The sequence below is a fragment of the Salvelinus alpinus genome, chromosome 6 (assembly GCF_045679555.1).
Source record: "Salvelinus alpinus chromosome 6, SLU_Salpinus.1, whole genome shotgun sequence".
Classification (NCBI taxonomy): Eukaryota; Metazoa; Chordata; class Actinopteri; order Salmoniformes; family Salmonidae; genus Salvelinus; species Salvelinus alpinus.
Window position 1 is genome coordinate 7,434,338 of NC_092091.1, and position 9,099 is coordinate 7,443,436.

Below are 9,099 nucleotides of genomic sequence, written 5' to 3' on the forward strand. Positions count from 1 at the left end.
TAGACCGATGTGATGACCTTCTGGGTGCCTGCTTCCTGGCACCAGACTGGAGGTGCCAAACACCAGGTCCAACCAAATCCCAGTGACCTCCCAGTGTCCCCTAGATTCCCAGTCCTATTTTGAGACTCAAACCTGGGCTCTAAAAAAGAAAATGACGTGCTTCTTTGGTGCGGTACGCTCTGAGAAGTACACTCTGTTTCAGAGCCGGCCATCAGACCTGCAGGTGTCTGCAAAAAAAAACACTCCCCTCCCTAGTTCTCCATATGCTCTGGTCCTGAGTAGCTGGCAGCTCTGTGTGTGTGTGTGTGTGTGTGTGTGTGTGTGTGTGTGTGTGTGTGTGTGTGTGTGTGTGTGTGTGTGTGTGTGTGTGTGTGTGTGTGTGTGTGTGTGTGTGTGTGTGTGTTCAGGAGACAGCTTATCATTGTCAGACGGCTTTCAGTGTTGACTAGGACACCGACATGATCCTCACAGCTGATACACTGGCAAGGACACACACACACACACACACACACACGCTGGCCATTTACAATCTGTCTAGCAAGGTCAACAAAATAAATATACCACGGATCCTAACTGGCTGAGAATTCAAATGTAGAGTTTTTTCCCCCCTACACCTACATGCACACCTCTGTGGATAAATCGTTTGTTGTCATTCTCTGCCTTCATGTTGGTGAAATTCATTTACATTCAGAACTCAAGGTCAAATTTCTTCCTGGGTGTGAACGGTACGCTAGCCCTCTCCCTCTTCTCTCCATCTCTCCCAGACCCCACCTCCATCGACAGACTGCTCTAACTTTCAACACACAAATTGTGATGTGTACAATCTGATTTAATGTACTGATGTATTTTTTTTTTGTGCCAACTTTGTATAGTGTATAAACATCTATAAATATATGAAAAAAATGACAGTACTGTATAGATTTTAGCTTCCTGGAACATGCAGGTTAATAGTGTATACTCGGTCGACTAAAAGACTAAACGTAGAGCCGCTATAAAGCTAGGTATTGAGAACATTCTGCTTTGTGATGAAATCTGGTGTGTCACCATGGTCCCTTTTTATATTCTAGGTTTTGTTTTTTGTGTTGATGTTTTTTAAATACACCCGGTGGCATCCAAGGTATGTTGTTGTTTCTTCATTTTCTTCAAGTTTATTTACTTGTTTGTTGTTTTCTTGACGAGACGCAGCGAGGTTCTGACAGCGCGGGAGAGTGAACGGGAACGCCGAACAGAACCCTGGTGTTAGTTAGTTACTTAGTTACTTACTTAGTTACTTAGTTAGTTAGTTAGCTAGTTACTTAGTTTGTTAGTTACTTAGTTAGTTAGTTAGCTAGTTACTTAGTTTGTTAGTTACTTCGTTAGTTAGTTAGCTAGTTACTTAGTTACTTAGTTAGTTAGTTAGTTAGTTCCTTAGCTAGTTAGTTAGTTACTTAGTTAGGTGTCAGTCAGTCCATGGCAGTGCTCTAGTCATCTCTGTATCTCCTCTTTGACCCCTCTATCTCATTAGTGCAGTAGTGATACAGAATGTGTGTTCAGGTATGGGGTGACCGTTTACACTGAATCTGACAGATGCCCTCCTGCCTCCTCCTTCCCCTTCCTCCTCCTTCTCCTTCCTCTTCCTCCTTCTCCCTCCTCCTTCCTCCTCCCTCCTCCTTCTTCCTCACTCCTCATCCTCCTTCCTCCTCCTTCCTCCTCATCCTCTTTCTCCTCCTTCCTGCTTTATATCCTCCTTGGCCAGACGAGTCACCCTCCAACAACACAGTATAGTACACTGTCTCTACAGACTAGTCACCCTCCAACAACACAGTATAGTACACTGTCTCTACAGACTAGTCACCCTCCAACAACACAGTATAGTACACTGTCTCTACACACTAGTTGTACTCTCCTCTCGCTGTATTCTCTACAGAGCCCCTGGACTCAGAACCTCTGTCTTCCTCCTCTCCCTCCTCTCTTCATCTCTTCCTTCTCTCTCCCTCCTCTTTCCCTCTCTCTTTATCTCTTCCTCCTCTTCCCTTTCTCTTTCTCCTCTCTCTTCATCTCTTCCTTCTCTCTCCCTCCTTCTCCCTCCTATTTCCCTCTCTCTTCCCTCTCTCTTCATCTCTACCTCCTCTTCCCTTTCTCTTCCTCCTCTCTTCCTCCTCTCTCTCCCTCTCTCTTCTTCTTCTCTCCCTCTCCTCTTTCCCTCCTCTCTCCCTCTCTATATTCTCTGTGGAGCTCAGTCAGACAGAGGAGAGGATAGGAGGATGATGAAACACAATGCGCTCTCTCCTCTGAACAGGAGCTGTAGTTAAAGAACTGGATAACAAACAGGTTCCTAGCCTGGTGCCCTGCTACTCTGTGTATTAAGGCTGATATCACATCTAGTAGAGGTATTGGCCCAAAACTCTCTACAGCCGTTAGAGGTAGTAGAGGCATTACACATGCAGTCGGTCCCGATTTTCTCCATACCTCTTTCCCCTTGGTCCTAACCCTTCCATGTTTGCTGACCTAAAGGGCCTAGATAGATATAAATACTGTACTGCGAGAGCTTCCACCTTCCAGACATGGAAGGGTTAGTAACCCAAACCTCTACAGTCCCCTAGACACCCCGTCAAGGAAAACGGCAGCTGTCAGTATTATAAGCAGAAACACAAAGTGGACGCAATCAGACCATTAAAACAACTAGCACAATTAACTTATTAACTCAATATGTCATAAGGTTCAACATAGTCTTATTTCATTGGCCCAACTATAAACCAATCCACTAGCAAGAGCCTGTGTAATGTCATGTGATATTACCTGCCCTCTCTCCCCCCCCAAAAAAAATTCATTCTCACCCTGAAAGTCAGTGTGTTGTTCGGTAACATCTTCGCTCTGACCTGAGATCAGTGTTGTTCGGTAGCATCTTCGCTCTGACCTGAGATCAGTGTTGTTCGGTAGCATCTTCGCTCTGACCTGAGATCAGTGTTGTTCGGTAACATCTTCGCTCTGACCTGAGATCAGTGTTGTTCAGTAGCATCTTCGCTCTGACCTGAGATCAGTGTTGTTCGGTAACATCTTCGCTCTGACCTGAGATCAGTGTTGTTCGGTAGCATCTTCACTCTGGGAGACATGAGATCAGTGTGTTGTTCGGTAACATCTTCGCTCTGACCTGAGATCAGTGTTGTTCGGTAACATCTTCACTCTGACCTGAGATCAGTGTTGTTCGGTAGCATCTTCGCTCTGACCTGAGATCAGTGTTGTTCGGTCACATCTTCGCTCTGACCTGAGATCAGTGTTGTTCGGTAGCATCTTCGCTCTGACCTGAGATCAGTGTTGTTCTGTAGCATCTTCGCTCTGACCTGAGATCAGTGTTGTTCGGTAACATCTTCGCTCTGACCTGAGATCAGTGTTGTTCGGTAACATCTTCGCTCTGACCTGAGATCAGTGTTGTTCGGTAACATCTTCGCTCTGACCTGAGATCAGTGTTGTTCGGTAGCATCTTCGCTCTGGGAGACATGAGATCAGTGTGTTGTTCGGTAAGATCTTCGCTCTGGGAGACCTGAGATCAGTGTTGTTCGGTAGCAACTTCGTTCTGACGTGAGATCAGTGTTGTTCGGTAGCATCTTCGCTCTGACCTGAGATCAGTGTTGTTCGGTAGCAACTTCGTTCTGACCTGAGATCAGTGTTGTTCGGTAACATCTTCGCTCTGACCTGAGATCAGTGTTGTTCGGTAGCATCTTCGCTCTGGGAGACATGAGATCAGTGTGTTGTTCGGTAACATCTTCGCTCTGGGAGACCTGAGATCAGTGTGTTGTTCGGTAACATCTTCGCTCTGACCTGAGATCAGTGTTGTTCGGTAACATCTTCTCTCTGACCTGAGATCAGTGTTGTTCGGTAACATCTTCTCTCTGACCTGAGATCAGTGTTGTTCAGTAGCATCTTCGCTCTGACCTGAGATCAGTGTTGTTCGGTAACATCTTCGCTCTGACCTGAGATCAGTGTTGTTCGGTAACATCTTCGCTCTGACCTGAGATCAGTGTTGTTCGGTAACATCTTCGCTCTGACCTGAGATCAGTGTTGTTCGGTAGCATCTTCGCTCTGGGAGACATGAGATCAGTGTGTTGTTCGGTAACATCTTCGCTCTGACCTGAGATCAGTGTTGTTCGGTAACATCTTCGCTCTGACCTGAGATCAGTGTTGTTCGGTAGCATCTTCGCTCTGACCTGAGATCAGTGTTGTTCGGTAACATCTTCGCTCTGACCTGAGATCAGTGTTGTTCGGTAACATCTTCGCTCTGACCTGAGATCAGTGTTGTTCGGTAGCATCTTCGCTCTGACCTGAGATCAGTGTTGTTCGGTAGCATCTTCGCTCTGACCTGAGATCAGTGTTGTTCGGTAACATCTTCGCTCTGACCTGAGATCAGTGTTGTTCGGTAACATCTTCGCTCTGACCTGAGATCAGTGTTGTTCGGTAACATCTTCGCTCTGACCTGAGATCAGTGTTGTTCGGTAGCATCTTCGCTCTGGGAGACATGAGATCAGTGTGTTGTTCGGTAACATCTTCGCTCTGACCTGAGATCAGTGTTGTTCGGTAGCAACTTCGTTCTGACCTGAGATCAGTGTTGTTCGGTAGCATCTTCGCTCTGACCTGAGATCAGTGTTGTTCGGTAGCAACTTCGTTCTGACCTGAGATCAGTGTTGTTCAGTAACATCTTCGCTCTGACCTGAGATCAGTGTTGTTCGGTAGCATCTTCGCTCTGGGAGACATGAGATCAGTGTGTTGTTCGGTAACATCTTCGCTCTGGGAGACCTGAGATCAGTGTGTTGTTCGGTAGCATCTTCGCTCTGACCTGAGATCAGTGTTGTTCGGTAACATCTTCGCTCTGACCTGAGATCAGTGTTGTTTGGTAACATCTTCGCTCTGACCTGAGATCAGTGTGTTGTTCGGTAACATCTTCGCTCTGACCTGAGATCAGTGTTGTTCGGTAGCAACTTCGCTCTGACCTGAGATCAGTGTTGTTCGGTAGCAACTTCGTTCTGACCTGAGATCAGTGTTGTTCGGTAACATCTTCGCTCTGACCTGAGATCAGTGTTGTTCGGTAACATCTTCGCTCTGACCTGAGATCAGTGTTGTTCGGTAACATCTTCGCTCTGACCTGAGATCAGTGTTGTTTGGTAACATCTTCGCTCTGACCTGAGATCAGTGTGTTGTTCGGTAACATCTTCGCTCTGACCTGAGATCAGTGTTGTTCGGTAGCATCTTCGCTCTGACCTGAGATCAGTGTTGTTCGGTAACATCTTCGCTCTGACCTGAGATCAGTGTTGTTCGGTAACATCTTCGCTCTGACCTGAGATCAGTGTTGTTCGGTAACATCTTCGCTCTGACCTGAGATCAGTGTTGTTCGGTAGCATCTTCGCTCTGGGAGACATGAGATCAGTGTGTTGTTCGGTAACATCTTCGCTCTGACCTGAGATCAGTGTTGTTCGGTAGCAACTTCGTTCTGACCTGAGATCAGTGTTGTTCGGTAGCATCTTCGCTCTGACCTGAGATCAGTGTTGTTCGGTAGCAACTTCGTTCTGACCTGAGATCAGTGTTGTTCAGTAACATCTTCGCTCTGACCTGAGATCAGTGTTGTTCGGTAGCATCTTCGCTCTGGGAGACATGAGATCAGTGTGTTGTTCGGTAACATCTTCGCTCTGGGAGACCTGAGATCAGTGTGTTGTTCGGTAGCATCTTCGCTCTGACCTGAGATCAGTGTTGTTCGGTAACATCTTCGCTCTGACCTGAGATCAGTGTTGTTTGGTAACATCTTCGCTCTGACCTGAGATCAGTGTGTTGTTCGGTAACATCTTCGCTCTGACCTGAGATCAGTGTTGTTCGGTAACATCTTCGCTCTGACCTGAGATCAGTGTTGTTCGGTAGCAACTTCGCTCTGACCTGAGATCAGTGTTGTTCGGTAGCAACTTCGTTCTGACCTGAGATCAGTGTTGTTCGGTAGCATCTTCGCTCTGACCTGAGATCAGTGTTGTTCGGTAGCAACTTCGTTCTGACCTGAGATCAGTGTTGTTCGGTAGCATCTTCGCTCTGGGAGACATGAGATCAGTGTGTTGTTCGGTAACATCTTCGCTCTGACCTGAGATCAGTGTTGTTCGGTAGCAACTTCGTTCTGACCTGAGATCAGTGTTGTTCGGTAGCATCTTCGCTCTGACCTGAGATCAGTGTTGTTCGGTAACATCTTCGCTCTGACCTGAGATCAGTGTTGTTCGGTAGCATCTTCGCTCTGGGAGACATGAGATCAGTGTGTTGTTCGGTAACATCTTCGCTCTGGGAGACCTGAGATCAGTGTGTTGTTCGGTAGCATCTTCGCTCTGACCTGAGATCAGTGTTGTTCGGTAACATCTTCGCTCTGACCTGAGATCAGTGTTGTTCGGTAACATCTTCGCTCTGACCTGAGATCAGTGTTGTTCGGTAGCATCTTCGCTCTGACCTGAGATCAGTGTTGTTCGGTAACATCTTCGCTCTGACCTGAGATCAGTGTTGTTCGGTAGCATCTTCGCTCTGACCTGAGATCAGTGTTGTTCGGTAGCATCTTCGCTCTGACCTGAGATCAGTGTTGTTCGGTAACATCTTCGCTCTGACCTGAGATCAGTGTTGTTCGGTAACATCTTCGCTCTGACCTGAGATCAGTGTTGTTCGGTAACATCTTCGCTCTGACCTGAGATCAGTGTTGTTCGGTAGCATCTTCGCTCTGGGAGACATGAGATCAGTGTGTTGTTCGGTAACATCTTCGCTCTGGGAGACCTGAGATCAGTGTGTTGTTCGGTAGCATCTTCGCTCTGACCTGAGATCAGTTTGTTCGGTAACATCTTCGCTCTGACCTGAGATCAGTGTTGTTCGGTAGCAACTTCGTTCTGACCTGAGATCAGTGTTGTTCGGTAACATCTTCGCTCTGACCTGAGATCAGTTTTGTTCGGTAGCATCTTCGCTCTGGGAGACATGAGATCAGTGTGTTGTTCGGTAACATCTTCGCTCTGGGAGACCTGAGATCAGTGTGTTGTTCGGTAGCATCTTCGCTCTGACCTGAGATCAGTGTTGTTCGGTAACATCTTCGCTCTGACCTGAGATCAGTGTTGTTCGGTAACATCTTCGCTCTGACCTGAGATCAGTGTTGTTCGGTAGCATCTTCGCTCTGACCTGAGATCAGTGTTGTTCGGTAACATCTTCGCTCTGACCTGAGATCAGTGTTGTTCGGTAGCATCTTCGCTCTGACCTGAGATCAGTGTTGTTCGGTAGCATCTTCGCTCTGACCTGAGATCAGTGTTGTTCGGTAACATCTTCGCTCTGACCTGAGATCAGTGTTGTTCGGTAACATCTTCGCTCTGACCTGAGATCAGTGTTGTTCGGTAGCATCTTCGCTCTGGGAGACATGAGATCAGTGTATTGTTCGGTAAGATCTTCGCTCTGGGAGACCTGAGATCAGTGTTGTTCGGTAACATCTTCGCTCTGACCTGAGATCAGTGTTGTTCGGTAGCAACTTCGTTCTGACCTGAGATCAGTGTTGTTCGGTAGCATCTTCGCTCTGACCTGAGATCAGTGTTGTTCGGTAGCAACTTCGTTCTGACCTGAGATCAGTGTGTTGTTCGGTAGCATCTTCGCTCTGACCTGAGATCAGTTTGTTCGGTAACATCTTCGCTCTGACCTGAGATCAGTGTTGTTCGGTAGCAACTTCGTTCTGACCTGAGATCAGTGTTGTTCGGTAACATCTTCGCTCTGACCTGAGATCAGTGTTGTTCGGTAGCATCTTCGCTCTGGGAGACATGAGATCAGTGTGTTGTTCGGTAACATCTTCGCTCTGGGAGACCTGAGATCAGTGTGTTGTTCGGTAGCATCTTCGCTCTGACCTGAGATCAGTGTTGTTCGGTAACATCTTCGCTCTGACCTGAGATCAGTGTTGTTCGGTAACATCTTCGCTCTGACCTGAGATCAGTGTTGTTCGGTAGCATCTTCGCTCTGACCTGAGATCAGTGTTGTTCGGTAACATCTTCGCTCTGACCTGAGATCAGTGTTGTTCGGTAGCATCTTCGCTCTGACCTGAGATCAGTGTTGTTCGGTAGCATCTTCGCTCTGACCTGAGATCAGTGTTGTTCGGTAACATCTTCGCTCTGACCTGAGATCAGTGTTGTTCGGTAACATCTTCGCTCTGACCTGAGATCAGTGTTGTTCGGTAGCATCTTCGCTCTGGGAGACATGAGATCAGTGTGTTGTTCGGTAAGATCTTCGCTCTGGGAGACCTGAGATCAGTGTTGTTCGGTAACATCTTCGCTCTGACCTGAGATCAGTGTTGTTCGGTAGCAACTTCGTTCTGACCTGAGATCAGTGTTGTTCGGTAGCATCTTCGCTCTGACCTGAGATCAGTGTTGTTCGGTAGCAACTTCGTTCTGACCTGAGATCAGTGTTGTTCGGTAACATCTTCGCTCTGAACTGAGATCAGTGTTGTTCGGTAGCATCTTCGCTCTGGGAGACATGAGATCAGTGTGTTGTTCGGTAACATCTTCGCTCTGGGAGACCTGAGATCAGTGTGTTGCTCGGTAGCATCTTCGCTCTGACCTGAGATCAGTGTTGTTCGGTAACATCTTCGCTCTGACCTGAGATCAGTGTTGTTCGGTAACATCTTCGCTCTGACCTGAGATCAGTGTTGTTCGGTAACATCTTCGCTCTGACCTGAGATCAGTGTTGTTCGGTAACATCTTCGCTCTGACCTGAGATCAGTGTTGTTCGGTAGCATCTTCGCTCTGACCTGAGATCAGTGTTGTTCGGTAACATCTTCGCTCTGACCTGAGATCAGTGTTGATTGGTAGCATCTTCGCTCTGACCTGAGATCAGTGTTGTTCGGTAGCATCTTCGCTCTGACCTGAGATCAGCGTTGTTCGGTAACATCTTCGCTCTGACCTGAGATCAGTGTTGTTCGGTAACATCTTCGCTCTGACCTGAGATCAGTGTTGTTCGGTAACATCTTCGCTCTGACCTGAGATCAGTGTTGTTCGGTAGCAACTTCGTTCTGACCTGAGATCAGTGTTGTTCGGTAGCATCTTCGCTCTGACCTGAGATCAGTGTTGTTCGGTAGCAACTTCGTTCTGA